The sequence below is a fragment of the Natrix helvetica genome (genome assembly GCF_964273705.1).
Source record: "Natrix helvetica genome assembly, chromosome: 1".
NCBI lineage: Eukaryota > Metazoa > Chordata > Lepidosauria > Squamata > Natricidae > Natrix > Natrix helvetica.
Genome location: NC_138548.1, coordinates 31,679,165 through 31,696,122, shown reverse-complemented (window position 1 = coordinate 31,696,122; position 16,958 = coordinate 31,679,165). Strand labels below are relative to the sequence as shown.

At 44.3% G+C, this 16,958-nt stretch overlaps 1 protein-coding gene across 6 annotated transcripts in view; it reads right to left on the bottom strand.

Annotated features, from left to right (window-relative positions):
- Positions 1-9,620, bottom strand: part of DAAM1 (dishevelled associated activator of morphogenesis 1) — a 183,922-nt gene extending 174,302 nt beyond the window's left edge. For 4 of the 6 annotated variants that reach the window (XR_014173944.1, XR_014173945.1, XR_014173946.1 and 1 more), the window contains exon 1: positions 9,393-9,617. The gene's annotated coding sequence lies outside the window, so the exon portion shown is untranslated. Of the gene's footprint in view, positions 1-7,339; positions 7,362-9,392 lie in introns of those variants that run through there. The other 2 variants (XM_081936992.1, XM_081936991.1) reach the window with 2 other exon arrangements.
- Between the last annotated feature and the right edge of the window lie 7,338 nt (positions 9,621-16,958).

Genomic DNA, 16,958 nt, shown 5'->3' with positions numbered 1-16,958 from the left:
GGACAATAAATGCAGGAAATATGCTGCTAATAATAACACTAATAGTGGTAGTAGCAATAGTAATAGTAGCAGCAGTAGTGATGCCACCTTAATATATAACTACCGGTACATTTCTCAAAATCAGGTAGAGTAAAATATCCTGGTGTATGTAGAGATAGTAAAGCAGCAGGAGGAAGATTAGTTGAAAAGGAAAGGTTAGTTTACATACAATACACTATAATCTCTGCTAATCATTAAAGCAGCTTTCTTCCATGTGAGCCTGAAAGGGGAGGAGGGAGAGGAGCATGCCACTGCTTCAAGGAAGTTAACTATTAAACTATGGAAACTTCTAAAGCAATGGTTCATGGGAATGCAATTCCATTCAGCATCATATTTCACTGGAATTGGATATTTCACTGGAATTGTTTACCCACAGACCCAAAGCCCAACTCTACTTTGGGGGGATTCAGACTGAGTTTGTTTTTTCTCATTGGGACCAAGGGTACTGGGCAGTGGTGGGATTCAATTTTTTTTACTTTTGGTTCTGTGGCCGTGGCTTTGTGGGTTTGTTAGGGGAAGGGTACTACAAAATCCCCATTCTTCCCCCCACATCTGGGGGAAGGTTACTGCAAAAATCCCCACTCCTCACCCCACTAACTTTCCAGCTCTGTTCAGGGCAACAAAAGAAGATCAGCTGGGAGGAAGCAGGGGCGGGGCCAGCCTATTTGCCAGTTCTCTGAACTACTCAAAATTTCCACTACCAGAACTGGTAGAATACCACCTCTGGTACTGAGTTAGCATTTTTGCTGCAGTAATCTAGCCCAGGGATGAGATGTATAGGCACTATTAGAATCCCCTGCTAGCAGATGACCTTGCTTAGAAGTCACCTATTCTATAGGCTTCATATAGACGTTAGGAAAGGACCAGAAAGACACCTGAGGTACTCAGCAAAGTACAAGTCCCCGGGCAGATTTCTCCTCTCCACTCCAGCAACTGGGATGTCCCCCTCAAGAAGAAGAACCACTGCAAAACAACAACACCCACACCATTTTCAAGGAGGTGGGCCAGAGAAATACCAAAACGGAGCATACCAAAAGCTACTGAAAGATTAAAGAGAATCAAGAGGCATCTCCAAGTGTGACTAATGCAACTTTCATGCTCTGCCCTGGCCTCAAACTCAACTGCCAAGGCTCTTTTAACACAAAGGGAAGCTTAGAGACAGGTCCAAAATTACTCAGAATAGTTGAATCAAGCAAAGGCTTCTTCAGCAGGAAGTACATCACAGCCTCTTTCATAGATAAGGGAAACATTTCCTCAGAGAAGGGTTGCTTACTGCTGAAATTCAACTTTCTGCCACCTTATGGGAGCTCTTAACTAAACATGAGGGCAGAGATCCAAATGAGAAGTGGGAGAACTAATACTGAAAAGGGCCCTACCCACTTCTTTGGGAGTCAGATTCAAATAGAGCCCAGATCACTTAATAATAATAATAAATTTGAATTTATTAGCCGCTCCCTTTCCAGGCAGGACTCGGGGCGGCGTACAGTGGGCATATAGAACATAGAAACATGTATACAAACACATAAACATACAAAAATACAGAGACACACATGCACGGAGGAGGTAACCAATTACAACATTTAGACAGTTAAAATCCCCATTAAAATACCCAATTGTAAAAAACCCAATGTACAATTAAAATTTAGAATTTAAAAAGACAGTCAGGAGGAGTGAGAAAAAAAAATTACGGTTGAGCCACTTCACAGAAGGAAGCTCCAATCATCTTGATTGGATTGGATTACTGCAATTCACTCTACCTGGCTTGTTCTTGAAGACCAGCTGAAGTTACAGATGGTCCAGAATAGAGCAGCATGAGCAGTGATGGGGGTGTCATATTATGTTGATGTGTGCCCACTGCTAAAGTGGTTATCAGCTTCTGGGTGCAAATCTTCATCTATAAATCCCTTAGTACCTGGCTGGTCTACTTTATTTGCAATTTTTCTACCCATCTGATGAGGTCAGGCAAAGTGGGCATGTTACAGGTCCTATTGGTTAATGAGGCGAGACCAATGAAAATGTTCTATTTCAAGGCCATCCAACTTCTTAATGACTCTGGCTGGCTCTCCCTTAACAGAGAGAAGTAACATATAAACAACTGATCAGAAAACTACACACTGACAATTAAAACAACCAAAAATCATGGGGGATCCACATTGCCCTAACCCAAGAACAACCAATTTTTAATGATTATGAGAATGCAGGAATTAGAAAGGAGAAAATTAATTTAAATTTAAAAAGATTAAAAGCTTTATTAAAAACATAAATTCACATAGGTGTACCTAACCACCAGCCACACTGATGGCAGGGATATTTCCGAGCAGCAAGTCATTCTAATTTCATTGGTATCTAACTCCATTAGAACGCTGCAATAATTCTTCACACCAATGTTCTTACCAATTGTGTTTTCCTAAAAGGGAACAAGTCACATTCTGCAAAGTGCCAAATGTTTTCTTTTGCCTTTTGATTTGCCATTGTGTAGGTCAGAATATGAGCTCTTTCCAGTGTCCAGTCAAACTCAAACTGGGTCTTCCTCCAACAAGGAAGCATATATTTTAAGCATATCCTCTGCCACTTCACCTCTCTCAGTAAGCCTAAAAGTTGGTGCAACCGAAATTGAAGCAATGCTCTAATAATGGATTACAGATTTTTCTTTCTTTCACATTATCTTGGGAAACAGCAATGAAACACTAAAAAAACCCACTTCAAATGTTGCTCTTAATATCTGTAAAGATGATATGGGGCACAGAAAAACCTTAAACCGTTGTCATACCTCATCCATTAATCTGACCATCCCCATACAAAATCGTAAAGCTATTCCTCTGTAGAACACAAGGAATATTAACATTGCAGGCATAGTCTAAATCAGTGACGTGCGGTCAGTAGAGGCAAGGGAGGCAGGGCCTCACCTCTCTTCATGGAATAATAGTATATAATATTATATACTATATATATAATATTATATACATCCGTCCGGCCGCGCCCGGGAGACGCAGAGGGAGAAATGTTGTCGGCGCCTCCGGATGACGAACCAGTCGCTTGCTTTCGTCATCGGGAGGCCGACAACATTTCTGCCTCCGCGTCTCCCGGGCGCGGATGGACGAAGGTAGCCAGAATGGCGCCGAAGCAGTCCGGCGAGCGAGCGAGGCAGCGAGATCTTCAGTCACTCGTCCACCGGACTGCTTCCGCATCTCCCGGGCGCGGATGGACGAAAGTAGCCAGAATGGCGCCGAAGCAGTCCGGCGAGCGAGCGAGCGAGCGAGGCAGCGAGATCTTCGGTCACTCGTCCACCGGACTGCCTCGGCGCCATTCTGGCTACCTTCGTCCATCCGCGCCCGGGAGATGCGGAAGCAGTCCGGTGGACGAGTGACCGAAGATCTCGCTGCCTCGCTCGCTCGCTCGCCGGACTGCTTCGGCGCCATTCTGGCTACCTTCGTACATCCGCGCCCGGGAGATGCGGAAGCAGTCCGGTGGACGAGTGACCGAAGATCTCGCTGCCTCGCTCGCCGGACTGCTTCGGCGCCATTCTGGCTACCTTCGTCCATCCGCGCCCGGGAGATGCGGAAGCAGTCCGGTGGACGAGTGACCGAAGATCTCGCTGCCTCGCTCGCTCGCTCGCCGGACTGCTTCGGCGCCATTCTGGCTACCTTCGTCCATCCGCGCCCGGGAGACGTGGAGGCAGAAATGTTATCGGCCTCCCGATGACGAAAGCAAGCGACTGGTTCGTCATCTGGAGGCGCCGACAACATTTCTCCCTCCGCGTCTCCCGGGCGCGGATGGACGAAGGTAGCCAGAATGGCGCCGAAGCAGTCCGGCGAGCGAGCGAGGCAGCGAGATCTTCGGTCACTCGTCCACCGGACTGCTTCCGCATCTCCCGGGCGCGGATGGACGAAGGTAGCCAGAATGGCGCCGAAGCAGTCCGGCGAGCGAGCGAGCGACGCAGCCTGATCTTCGGTCGCTTCCAGAGCCGGAGCGGTATGGAGCAGCCACCGCCTTGGAAGTGAGTCGCGCGGACGGAGCTTTGGGGCTGAGGAGAGAGGCAGGGACGGAGGGAGTGGGGGGAGAGGAGCCGCCCCCCTCACCCCCCAGGCAATGGGGAAAGCTTTCCCGAAATGGGGGGGGTGTCGCGGGAAATAAAAAGGGCGCGCGCTGGGGGGGACGAAGGAGGCTTTGGCGTGCCTTAGAGGCGGGCGGGCAAGCAACGAAAGGAGCAGCGAGGGCGGGCGGTGGCTGCAGGCGGCAAGGCTTGAGCGGGGTGAAAGGGACTGGTGCCGGTGGAGAAAGTAATGCTACGCCGCGGTCCCCTTAATGATCACTCAGGAAGGCGGAGAATGAGACCACGTGGTCTGCACACGTGGTCTGCACACGTGGTCCCATTCCCCGCCTTCCTGATGACGTCACCAGCCTCCCCAGCCATAACCCTCACCGCACGTCACTGGTCTAAATAGATACGGCCATATTTCAGATCTACTTCATCATAAAATTTCATTTGTTGGTAGGGATTGGCACATTCAGTGTCTACATTTTTAACCCTTTCAAAAACAGTTGAATCAGTTAGAGCCCATGTATAAATTTACTCCCCCCAAGATTATACTACACCTGTGTCTACCTGAACTGCCAATGGTTTTCTCCATAAACTCTGACTCCAACTTCTTGCTATCCAGATATACTGGAATCACAAGGGCCAAAATTCCTAGCCAGCCCTTATCCCCACTTGATTAGAAGAGCAAATGCAGCACAATAGAAATGTGGCAGATTAGAGAAAGCTGCTTAAAATATTTTCAGTATTTGGCAGTAAAACTATGGCATTATGCATACTGAAGATAATACATTACTGACTCATTAATAAGCACTCTCCCTAAAATATTGAATGGTTATACTTTGCTCTGCCTAGGGAAAGAGGTGTGTGAGAAAGCAATTAGGTTGTAAATATATAGTCATACTACAACTCAGTCTTAAAACTAGGTTAGTTGCTAAGTTTATCTAATGTTACACTAATGTTCAAATGTTATTTATTTAAAACATTTATATAGCTGCCCAACTTCTAACCAAGTTGGGGCAGCACCATGTTGCAGTTTAAGGTAATGGCGCATTCGCACAACATGTCAAAACAATGAATGGGTTTCCTATGACACATTGAATCACAAACCACCCAATTACATTTTAGCCTAGTCTACAAGTAATGCGTTGTATGAAACCAGTGAAAATGTTGCTCAATAAGCTACTTGAATTGTCTGCAAGACAGCCCAGCAGTCTTGTCTTACACATTTGTTGTCATTTATCTCATGCAAATTCTTGGACTACAAAATAAACAATAAGAATAGTTCAGTGACAATCTGTAAAAATTAGACACATTGGACTCTAGTCCTGTAAAATTACAGAATTAGATATTTCAGTTTAGAATTAAAAGCAATCACAAGAATGGGTCTGTGACTGAACTACACCCTTCCTAGCTTTTCTATTCCACGAATATGAACCAAAATAAGAATTTTGTAAGGCAGATCTGATTTGGAATATTCTCTCATTCCTTTATTTGCATATTTAACCCCACGGAATCAGAATTTCTTACTTATATAGCTTTCAGTTAAGAGTGACATTTGAATAAAAATGTTTATTCATTTATTTTGTATTATTATGGGCTGCCCATTTCACTAGATCCTACTGCATTAAAATCATCAACATTTCCCAAATATAAAATCAGTATACAATTGTAAAACCTGATCCCGTAAAACATATAACAAGCATGAAACCAACAAGAGTAAAATAACAGCCAATATTTCTGTTCCCCAAACTAGTGTTTTTCACCCTCATTAACTTTAAAATGTGTGGCTTTCAACTCCCAGAATTCCCCAGCTAGGAAACACTACCCAAAGCTTTGATTAAAGAGAACAGTTTCTCAGTTTCTGGAATACTAGGAGGGATGGAACTATTTTAACTTCTGAGAAAAATGTCACTTTCTAAAAAATCTTTAGATGAGATCCTTTATGTAAAAGATCCAAGCTAATGGCAGAGAGTTCAGAAATTGAGACTTAGCATTTCCCATAAATGTTTAAAACTGGTATGACTGATATCAACAAGAGTCAGAGAAAGGTGGGTTGGATTCCTCTGAAGGAATAAACCCAATGTTGTACATTCTATCCCTGAAGCCCAATACTGAAGTTTCCAATCAAATTAATAAAAAACAACATCACAGAATTAACATGTGAATCCATATAAGCTGGCATTGTATTGAACTGGCTTGTGACCTGGATTTGGAAGGCTAAATTCATTTCCCAGCTAATCTGAACTGATCATAGGACGAAATTGCCAACCCTGTGTTCAGTTGCCCATAAAGATGGGAAATAGTCAATACATAATTCCCTGGGCTGTTAGATCCAAAAGACGCTAGGGAAAAAAATGTAAACACACTTTAATCAATACCAACATCTAAAATAGTATCATTGATCCTTGGCTAACACCTTGTCCAAGTAAAATAGCTACATGTTACTCAAGAGCAAGGATATACACACATTTTACAAATTAGCCATCTGATGGCCAACAAATTGAAATAACGATGTGGCAAAGATAGGATATAATGAAGATCATTAGCAAAAATTGCTGCCATTCAAAGCAAGGTAGATACAATGCATGACAGAGAGATCTAATGCTTCAGTTTAGTATAAAAGATGGACTTTCTAGTCTTTGGTATAGAACATGGCGCACAACAAAGTAGATGCATTTGTTGCAGCCTTAATCCATCCTGATGCCCTTTCCACACAACCACCACTGCATGTGGACATGTCAAAGCACACAAAGCATTGCTGCAAAATGGCAAACCACCTTTTTTTTTACCATCTCTGCATTTTTCTTCCCAGCTTTCACCCCAGTTTCAGGAAGCCCCTCGCAGCTCTTGTGCAGGAAGAATAAAGCTACAGCATTTTTTTTAAAAAAAGAAGAAACCCTGCTGTAATTTTGCAACAGCATAGAGTGGGATTAGGAAAGGAAGAGGTGGCAGGGGAAACACCCTGTGTGCGATTTAGGCATCTCATGCCTGCCTACGCTCCTGAAAAGGAAAGATTTCCCTTTCTATGAATGCAACAGGAGAATCCACCTGCACCTGTCACTAAGGAATTGCTAGCCTTTTCTTTCTTCACTGCTTCCCAAACAGAGCTGTGCCTTGGCAAAACTCACACGGTCCTATTTTTAACCTAATCCCCTCCTGTGAACGTCCACTTCAAACTCCGGACTTGGACCCCAGAGCAGGAAGAAAGCAAAATATATGCCAGCTCCCAAGCCCTCAATTATACAATAAAATAAAGCTAACCTAGGATGTGTTCCACATTGGTCACCAGAAGTCAATCTTGATTCAAAGAACTCCTTATTTTACATCACAAGACTGGGCTCCTCCTCCTCCATTCATACCTTCACCTGCATCCCATTTTTCCAGAGGCTGAAAAACAGACCACCGCCAGCCACACCCTTCCACGGTTTCCAGGGAAAAGTGGGAGCTGGGAAACCCAGATCTAGGAAAAAGCAGCAATGCTTCAACAGCATAGGTAACCATAGCAACTCGATTTCCGATGCCCCGCCCCCTCCCTGCTTTCCTGTTGCAGACAGCATCTCCTTCAAAAATCCTCAATCGGTAAGAGATTTTATTACTGCTGCAAACCAGGAGGCACATTCACACACACACGAGAGAGGGGGGGGAGGGAGGGAGGGAGGAAAAAAAAAGAGAGAGAGAGAATGAAAGAAAACAGGCATGTGCACAGCGGTTATTTTCTTCTTTAGTTAACTGGGGAATCCTCTGGTTGTGGAGCACAAGCCAATGGCCCAGCCGATCCCTTCATGAATCGGAGGGACGAAAGAGAAGCTGCCCCACGTAGGGTCCAAGACGCTCGAACGCACCCATTGCGAAGAAAAAAAGCCAGCAAGGGACCCCTAAATAGAGGGAGGAGCTGGGCGGGAGGAAGATGGAGACCAGGTGGCAGGAAAAGGAGCAGCAGTTTCTGCATCTTCCACAGGGGGGAAAGCCCGATTACCTTCCTTCCCCCCACGCCCTTGGAGAAAACAGAAGCAGCGATGGTCTTTAAGCAGGGATATTAGATTAAGATGTATTGACTCCCCCCGCCGCCGCCCCAACCCCCGCATCAAGAGTCACAGATTTTTTAAAAAATATATTTTTAGAAGAGCCGTGTGGACGCACCGCTGTCTCTTTTTGAAATATATTTCAAAATATATTGTGTTGTTGGTTCCGCCTTATTTTGCATTTCAAAAGCCGGGGTGGTTTCCATGCCTTTAGCCCTTTCAGTCATGGTGAGAGAAGGCAACCCCCGGGAGGGGCGTTTTGAGACTTCGTTCTGCACACGTGTAGCAGATCCAGTTACCAAGAAACCGGGGAAGAGGACACAAGGGGGTTAGCAAAAGGTGCCGCGAGCTTTAAGAGAGATCTCCAATCCATGCAGAGGATGCGGCGAGCATGCACCCCGTCCACACCAACAAGCACCAAGTCTCGTTGCGGCAACCTTAGACTTTACACGCCTCCTCCTATTTAGGCTGCTTGTTCAAAATGCCTTCGCGATAAACCGGCAGAATCCAAACTCTCTCTCTTTCTCTCGGCGGCTTTAAACCCGCGGAATTGGGGGGGGGGGGGGGGAGATGTTAGCAGCAACAAAACAACAACAAAAAGTGTGTGTGTGTGGAGAGGGGAAGTCGTGGTAAAGGCGGCAGACCGGTTTTCTCCCCCTCAAGCCGATCTCATTCACGGCGTATACAGCCCGACCCCATTCAGAAGAAAGGAAAGGCTGCAGCCGGAAAGAAACGGGGGGAAAGACATCTGCACCTTTTGTTACACACACACACACACGAAACCCACAGTTTTCTGGCCTCTCGCGCAGATCTGTTGGGGATGGGGGGGGGGGAGCCACACAATTGCGGGAGGCGAAAAGGGGCGCACGGATATTTCCCGAAAGGAGCGAATTCAATCCACGCAGCGACGCCCATAATTCTCCCGTTCAGATTCTACCTCTGGCTTGCAAGAAAACCGCCTTTAAAGTTTCTCTGCCTCTTCCGCCCCCCCTCCCTTTAAAGCCAAGAAGACCCTGCCTCGTTTGCAGACGAGAGCACTTCCCCGATTAGCCCAGCTTAAAATCTTAAAAACTCGGGCGTCCCTCAAGCCGCTTCTCCCGACACCGGGATGAACGAGAAACCCTTTAAGCTTCACCTATTCCCCACGCCCCCACCCCGGAAGGTAAATTAGGTTCCTCCATATCGCGCTAAGCCAAGCCCGAGACACCATCTGAAAACGGGGCCTCGGCTTGGGCGTTGATTGCCGCCTGCAGTGAGCGGCGGGGGTGGGGGGAGCAGCAGCACCGCCTTACCTGAAGCCCCCGTGCATCCTTCTGGAGCCGCCGTCGCCGCCCGCTCCAGTTCCCCGCTCGCCTTACAATGGGTGCTAGTTAAGGGAGGCTGGCTTCCTCCGCTGCCGCCAGCAGGAGTAACTCCGGTCTTGCTGCCTCACACAAGCCCGCAGGTGACATCATCGCCTTTTGGCCTGATAGGATGCAATGTGAATCTGGAACTACGTAAGGGAGGCTCGTACAGAGAAAGCCTCCTACCAGCCCGCTGCCTAGTGTGCCTCTGGGAGATAGAGTCCGGACCGAGTTCTTGGCCACAGGCAGCTGTATGCCAAGGACTACCTTTCCCAAAAAGCCCTGCGCGCCCCCACTTTCTCTCCCGGTTTTTCAGGGGTCCCCCCCCCCCTCTGAACCACACCAGCTCGGGTATGTTCACGTTTCCCGAACCAAAAAGCCGCGCTCGATATACTCAGCCGGGCGGGGATCAGCGACGGGGCTGCGAGGCGGGAGAGAGATACACCTTGGCCAATCGTTGCTTTTTCCTTGCTTCCCTTTGGTGGTGGATAAAGGTGATTTGAGTGCGCTTAATCGGAAGGGCTGACTTTGAGGAGGTCAAACGATACAATAATACAGGTTCCTTTTCTGAATTTAAGCCTCGCTGGAGTCCTCGGTGCTTGTTTCTCAGTGAACCTAAACTCGACTCAAGCGTGCGTCACTTTATACGTCCGATTGAAAAGTTTCAATTTTGAATTTATTTTGTCTCACCTCCTTATTGGGACCTAAAGCAGGAAATATTAGCTTCATTATAAGAAGGATTAGGTGAGACATGATAGTGTTCCAATATCTCAGGGGCTGCCTCAAAGAAGAGGGAGTCAAGCTATTCTCCAAAGCACCTGAGGGCAGGACAAGAAGCAATGGGTGGGAACTAATCAGGGAGAGAAGCAACTTAGAAGTAAGGAGAAATTTCTTGACAGAACAATTAACCAGTAAAACAACTTGCCTCCAGAAGTTGTGAATGCTCCAACACTGGAAGTTTTAAAGAAGATGTTGATAATCATTTGTCTGAAGTGGTGTAGGTTTCCTGCCTAATCAGGAGGTTGGACTAGAAGACCTCCAAGGTCCCTTCCAACTCTGTTATTCTATTCTATTCTATTCTATTCTATTCTATTCTATTCTATTCTATTCTATTCTATTCTATTCTATTATTTCGGGTAAGTTTCCAGAATCTGGCATCTGCTTTTCTGATTAACTGCATAGTGGCTCTTTCTGTGCCCGTTGATAATAATAATAATAATAATAATAATAATAATAATAATAATAATAATAATAATAATAATAATAATAATATAATAATATATTTATTGTTAGCCGCACCCTCTCCAGAAGGACTCGGGGCGGCTTACAATAAAAACACATAAAATACAAATATAGACAATACATACACATAAACATAGACGTATACGTGGAGGAGGTAGACAGATAAGATGTTGACAGACAGATGTTGACTGTGTCCTAGGCCACTCCACTTTGGGCTTTATAAATAAGAGCCCTTGATCAACCCGCCAGTAATGTTCAGATCTCATCTTCAAAATGACTTTCCCTGCAGCGAATGAAATTGATTGGTGTGACGTTCTTGCTGTGATTATAGCATGGATACATGAATTTGCAGAGGTAACTGTCAACCACTGATCAATAACATCAGCCCTTGGGCAGAGGGAATAGTGAAAGAGAGCCAAAATAAGCAGAGATAATTGATTGATACACAAAACTCATTGATTGGTAAAAAAGGGAACAAGAGCCTTAAATTTTTTTATTTGAACTGGAAACCAATGAAAAAAACAAAGACCTATTCAGGCACCCTTGAGTTGTTGTATGCCCATTTGGGTCTATTTGCTGATTAGCATAACCAGTAGTTGTATAAGAACTCAGTCCATGAAGGTATGGAGCCAAGATCACAAGGCCAGCTCTTTCTGGCTATATAGAATGTTTTCTTCACCAATAAATTACACACTTCTGATGCATCAGAACCTGCGTTTTCTTGGCAGACAAACTCAGTGCTTCTTTTCTTCTTTTTAATAATGTTATAACTTCACAAAATACGTATTTATTTCAAACATTTGTATAGCTGCTCTTCTTGAACCAAACTGGGCAGCTCACAACCCCAAAAATAAAGCAATATATGTCTACAGCACGGGTGAAATTCAGCAGGTTCTGGAGAACCGGTAGCGGAAAATTGGAGTAGTTCAGAGAACTGGCAAATACCACCTCTGGCTGGCCCCAGAGTGGGGTGGGAATGGGGATTTTGCAGTATCCTTCCCCTGCCATGCCCACCAAGCCATGCTCATAGAACCGGTAGTAAAAAAAAAATGAATTTCACCACTGCACTACAATATATATATATATATATATAAAACGTTAAAACCAAAAGACCTGGCACCACAGCTGAACATTCATGCAGCCCAGAAAAATTCAAGTCACCCTAACCCAGGGGTATCCAAACTTGGGAACTTTAAGACTTGTGGACTTCAACTCCCAGAATTCCCCAGCCAGCTGGCTGGGGAATTCTGGGAGTTGAAGTCCACAAGTCTTAAAGTTCCCAAGTTTGGACACCCCTGCCCTAACCAGTACTTTAGGGGAAAAGCGAGGTCTTAAGTGCTTTTCGGGAAGGTTAAAAGAGTGGGGAATTGCCAAATTTCAGAAAGGGCATTTCATAAGGCAGGGGCACACTTAATACAATACAATAGTAGAGTTGGAAGGGACCTTGGAGGTCTTCTAGTCCAACCCCCTGCCTAGGCAGTAAACCCTATACCATTTCAGACAAATGGCTATCCAACATCTTCTTAAAGACTTCCAGTGTTGGGGCATTCACAACTTCTGGAGGCAAGCTGTTCCACTGATTAATTGTTCTAACTATCAGGAAGTTTCTCCTCAGTTCTAAGTTGCTTCTCTCCTTGATTAGTTTCCACCCATGGCTTCTTGTTCTACCCTCAGCTGCCTTGGAGAATAGCTTGACTCCCTCTTCTTTGTGGCAACCCCTGAGATATTGGAACACTGCTATCATGTCTCCCCTAGTCCTTCTTTCTCTTAAGCTAGACATACCTAGTTCCTGCAACCGTTCTTCATATGTTTTAGTCTCCAGTCCCCTAATCATCTTTGTTGCTCTTCTCTGCACTCTTTCTAGAGTCTCCACATCTTTTTTACATCGTGGCGACCAGAACTGAATGCAGTATTCCAAGTGTGGCCTTACCAAGGGATTATAAAGTGGTATTAACACTTCACGTGATCTTGATTCTATCCCTCTGTTGATGCAGCCTAGAACTGTGTTGGCTTTTTTGGCAGCTGCTGCACACTGCTGGCTCATATTTAAATGATTGTCCACTAGAACTCCAAGATCCCTTTCACAGTTACTACTATTGAGCACGGTACCACCTATACTGTACCTGTGCATTCCGTTTTTGTTGCCTTCCTAGATTTATAAAATGGCAGCATTTAAAAGGGAAAGGACTAGATCACAGGGGTATCAAACTGGTGGCCCGCGGGCCAGATGCGTCACAAGCAGGCCACCCCCACCCCAGCTCCGTGAAGGCAAAACAGTAACAATACATGTATACATACATGTGTTGTGACATCAATGTGAGTTTGACACCTGTGAACTAGGAGCACCCTATCTGATCTGGTTGGATGGGCAAATGTCCTTAGGGAGAGGCGGTCTTCAGATAACTTGGTCTTGTGCCACCTAGGGCTTTAATAAACACCACCTTGAATTTTCCCCAGGAGACAACTGAGAGCCAATATGCTGCAACAGGTGTTATATAAGTAAATCTAGGGGCACCCATCACTGTATGCACCACTGCATTCTGGAGCAGTTGAAAATTATGGGTGGTCCTCAAGAACAGCCTCATATGTAAGGTGTTGCAGCAATCCAAACTGGAAATGAACAAGGCATGAATCATCATGAGCAAGGTCTTCAAGGAAAGGATACATGAATGTGGAAAGATCACCTTAGCCATGGCTGCCACCTGCTACTCAACCAGGAGCTTTGAGTCTTGGAGGACCCCAGTTTGGTCTAGTGGTTAATACACCCAAATAGAAACTGTGAGTTCTTCTACCTCAGCCATGAAAGCTAGTTCGGTAATCTTGGGCCAGTCACTCTCTTTCAATCCAGTCCATCTCACAAGGTGGTTATTGTGGGGAAAATAGAAGGAGGAAGGTATATTGGATATGTTCTCACTGCCTTGAATTATTTGTAAAAAATAATAAAGCTATGATATAAAACAGGGGTGAAATGCTACCGGTATGGGCCGGTTCGCCTGCTAATTTTTTTTTTAAGTTCCAATGATCAGTTGTGCCGCGCGATCATCATAACTTTTTAAAACTTCTTTTTAGTATTTTTTAACTACCAGTTTTGGGAGAACTGGTAGTTTAAAAATTGCTAAAAAAAATTTAAAAGTTTTAAAAATTAAAAAACTTAGCCATGTCCACCCAATCACATGACCCCCACCAAACCATGCCCACAGAACCAGTAGGGATTTTTCTTTTTATTTCACCACTGATATAAAGTGATGTGTGACACAAATAATATAACTAAATAAATAAAGAGCACATCAGCTCAGTCCCAGGAAGTGGCATCAAAAATGGAGGCCAGTACTGTGACATCCAGAGCAAAAAGGGAGGAGTCCGTCAAAACTGACAGAGAAAAAGACACACTTAAGTCACTTCCTGAGAAATCATTTGAACAAAGAAATTTATGCCAGATTCACCCATCAAACTTTGCCATGGTTTGTTTTGAACATGATTTGCTGAATAAAGCATAACGGCATCTTCCACAGTGAACCATGGTTTAACAGCCACAAAGCCATTGTAAGATTGTTTAGGATGTTGGGTGAACCAGATCACAATTCATACCCCAGTCTCTTTAGCAACTCAGGGTAATACTTCTCACTGAATGTATGGGATAGTAATTTTTTGCTCCCCCACCTTTTATTATAATATATCATAATTCTTGATACAATATATTATTTCAATACAAATTTCAATGAAGCGATGTTTATCAATATGATTAAAATTACTCACATTCTATTATTTAAAAAGTGTTGACAATAAAACAAGAATTCTATCAGTATAATTGCCATTTAAGATGTCAATGTTACAACATAAGATTATTTAACTTTGTATTTATCTACTCAGAGTTGAGTAGATAAGATATTTCCCTGCTTTCATTCATTTAGCCACTATGGCATTCCCCAAAGGAAAATAATGCCCCATTTTTCTCTGATCCAGACTATGAAGAGGAATGTTTAACAAGTCAAAATTGGGGAACAAATCCAGCCGCACTGCCATTCACCACGTTAATCAACAGAGTCACTAGAAATAACCCAGTGGAACCCACGATCTTTGGAGTTTCTAATGTCAAGGAGACAACACGCCTGTCAGCTGTTGCTGTAATAACTGTATCCTTAATCATGCCTGTATGGGCTGCTGCTTGCTCCCTTTATCTCCCTTGTCATTGCTGATAACCTCTTTCAAATTAACATCTCTCTTGAAAGAGACAAGGAGTTGAAAGGGTCGTCTGCCCAGCCCTGCTGTCTCTCAACAATAAATGCCAAAGTTCTTAGCAATATAAATGCGCTTCTCCTGGCAAAGATCTTGACTTTTAGCAGTTTGTAGTTAATTATATAATGATTGCATTTAGTTCTGGCATAAAGTATTGATGAGCATCCCAGCAAATCATGATCTCAAGGTCAGTGCATTGCAGGTCATTGTCCTTTAGCAGCAAACCACAGCTAAGGGAAACTATGGGTTCATAAAGAGAACCTTCAGCTGTGCTCCTTACAAGATTCTCAAAGCTGCAAGTAGGAAGTCAAGATTTCTTACCAAGGCAATGGCCTTGAAGGGAATATTCAGAAGACCTTACAGAAATAAGGGTAGAAGCATTCCTTAAGCCTTGGGAGAGGAGATCTGCGTTAGGGAGAGGTTGAGCTTGCCTCTTCTTTCACTCAGTCGGAATATAAAAAAGTTGCAAGATGGATGGAGGAGATGACCCAACTGAGCCCAAGCGGGTGGGGGTGGAGTGTCAAGCAAGTCATCTGACTCGAGTCCCTTCACGCCCACAGGAGAGCAAAGTCCAGCCCACCTTGATTTCCGTTGACTCTTATCTGTTGCCAATTCCCTTTGATTGTTAGTAGTCCAGATTCTTGTAAAGAAGGGTTAGCACGCAATAAACCTATTTTCATTTGAACCACCTTGGCTCCTGATTTCCTGCGCTTGACAATTCTGTTACAATCATTTAATTTGCTTAAGTATAGTTATAGCCTTTCTGATGAGTCGGTTCTTGATTTGGCCTCCCTCACAGGGCTTAGAGGTTCATGGATCTCTTTCCTAAGGGTATCCCTCAAGAACTCGATTTTCATCTATGTCTGTTTTTGCTTCAATTGGTCCAATGGAACTCTTCTGATTAGGCCCATATGATCATCTACATAGAGTTACATACAGACACTGGTTGTTTTGATCTCCAAACTTTGATTTGCTTCTGAAATGTGCCTTTAATTTTGCTGCTTGACTGAAGAGTCCATCCCTACAGCCTCATCTAATCTAAATAAGATATTACAAAGCACACTGCGCTCTAGCCATGATGGAGGCAGGGGGAGGGGAAGAAAAGTGTGCTGACTTAAGCTAAATGCAACGTGGAAAAAGTATCATTTATAAAATGCAAAATGACAAGCAGGGAAGATGGTGGTTTAAAAAGGCAATTGCCTATGGAAGATGAAAATCGCTGGACTGACAACCTTTTGTCTTCACTTTGATGTGGGGGAGGAGGGTAGACTCTGACCAAATTCTTACTGTAAAAGCTCTCCAAAGCCATGTCCTGGCCTGCTTTTTAGTCTTTATTTCCAGATTTTTCATAGTCATTCTCCTTGTTCTTCCAGTTCTACCACCCATAGTTATTCAAAGGGTTCCTAATCTCTTAAATGAATTCCACCTTTGCTCTCTTGTTCTTATGGCGCCTGAAACCAGTTCTGGTTCCAATTTGGATGGAGTCCTTGGATAAGCAGCTGTCAAAAATAGCCCATGTCCTGAGTGTCTGCATCCATCAAAGCCTTTCCTAGCAGCGTCCCCATCTCATTTACAAATACAAATACAATAGCAGAGTTGGAAGGGACCCTGGAGGTCTTCTAGTCCAAACCCCTGCCTAGGCAGAAATCCTATATGTTTCGGACAAATGGCTATCCAACATCTTCTTAAAGACTTCCAGTGTTGGGGCATTCACAACTTCTGGAGGCAAGCTGTTCCACTGATTTAATTGTTCTAACTGTCAGGAAATTTCTCCTCAGTTCTAAGTTGCTTCTCTCCTTGATTAGTTTCCACCCATTGTTTCTTGTTACTCAGGTGCTGAGTACGGCTTGGAGAATAGTTTGACTCCCTCTTCTTTGTGGCAACCCCTGAGATATTGGAACACTGCTATCATGTTTTCCCTAGTCCTTCTTTTCATTAAACTAGACATACCCAGTTCCTGCAACCGTTCTTCATATGTTTTAGTCTCTAGTCCCTTAATCATCTTTCTTGCTCTTCTCTGCACTCTTTCTAGAGTCT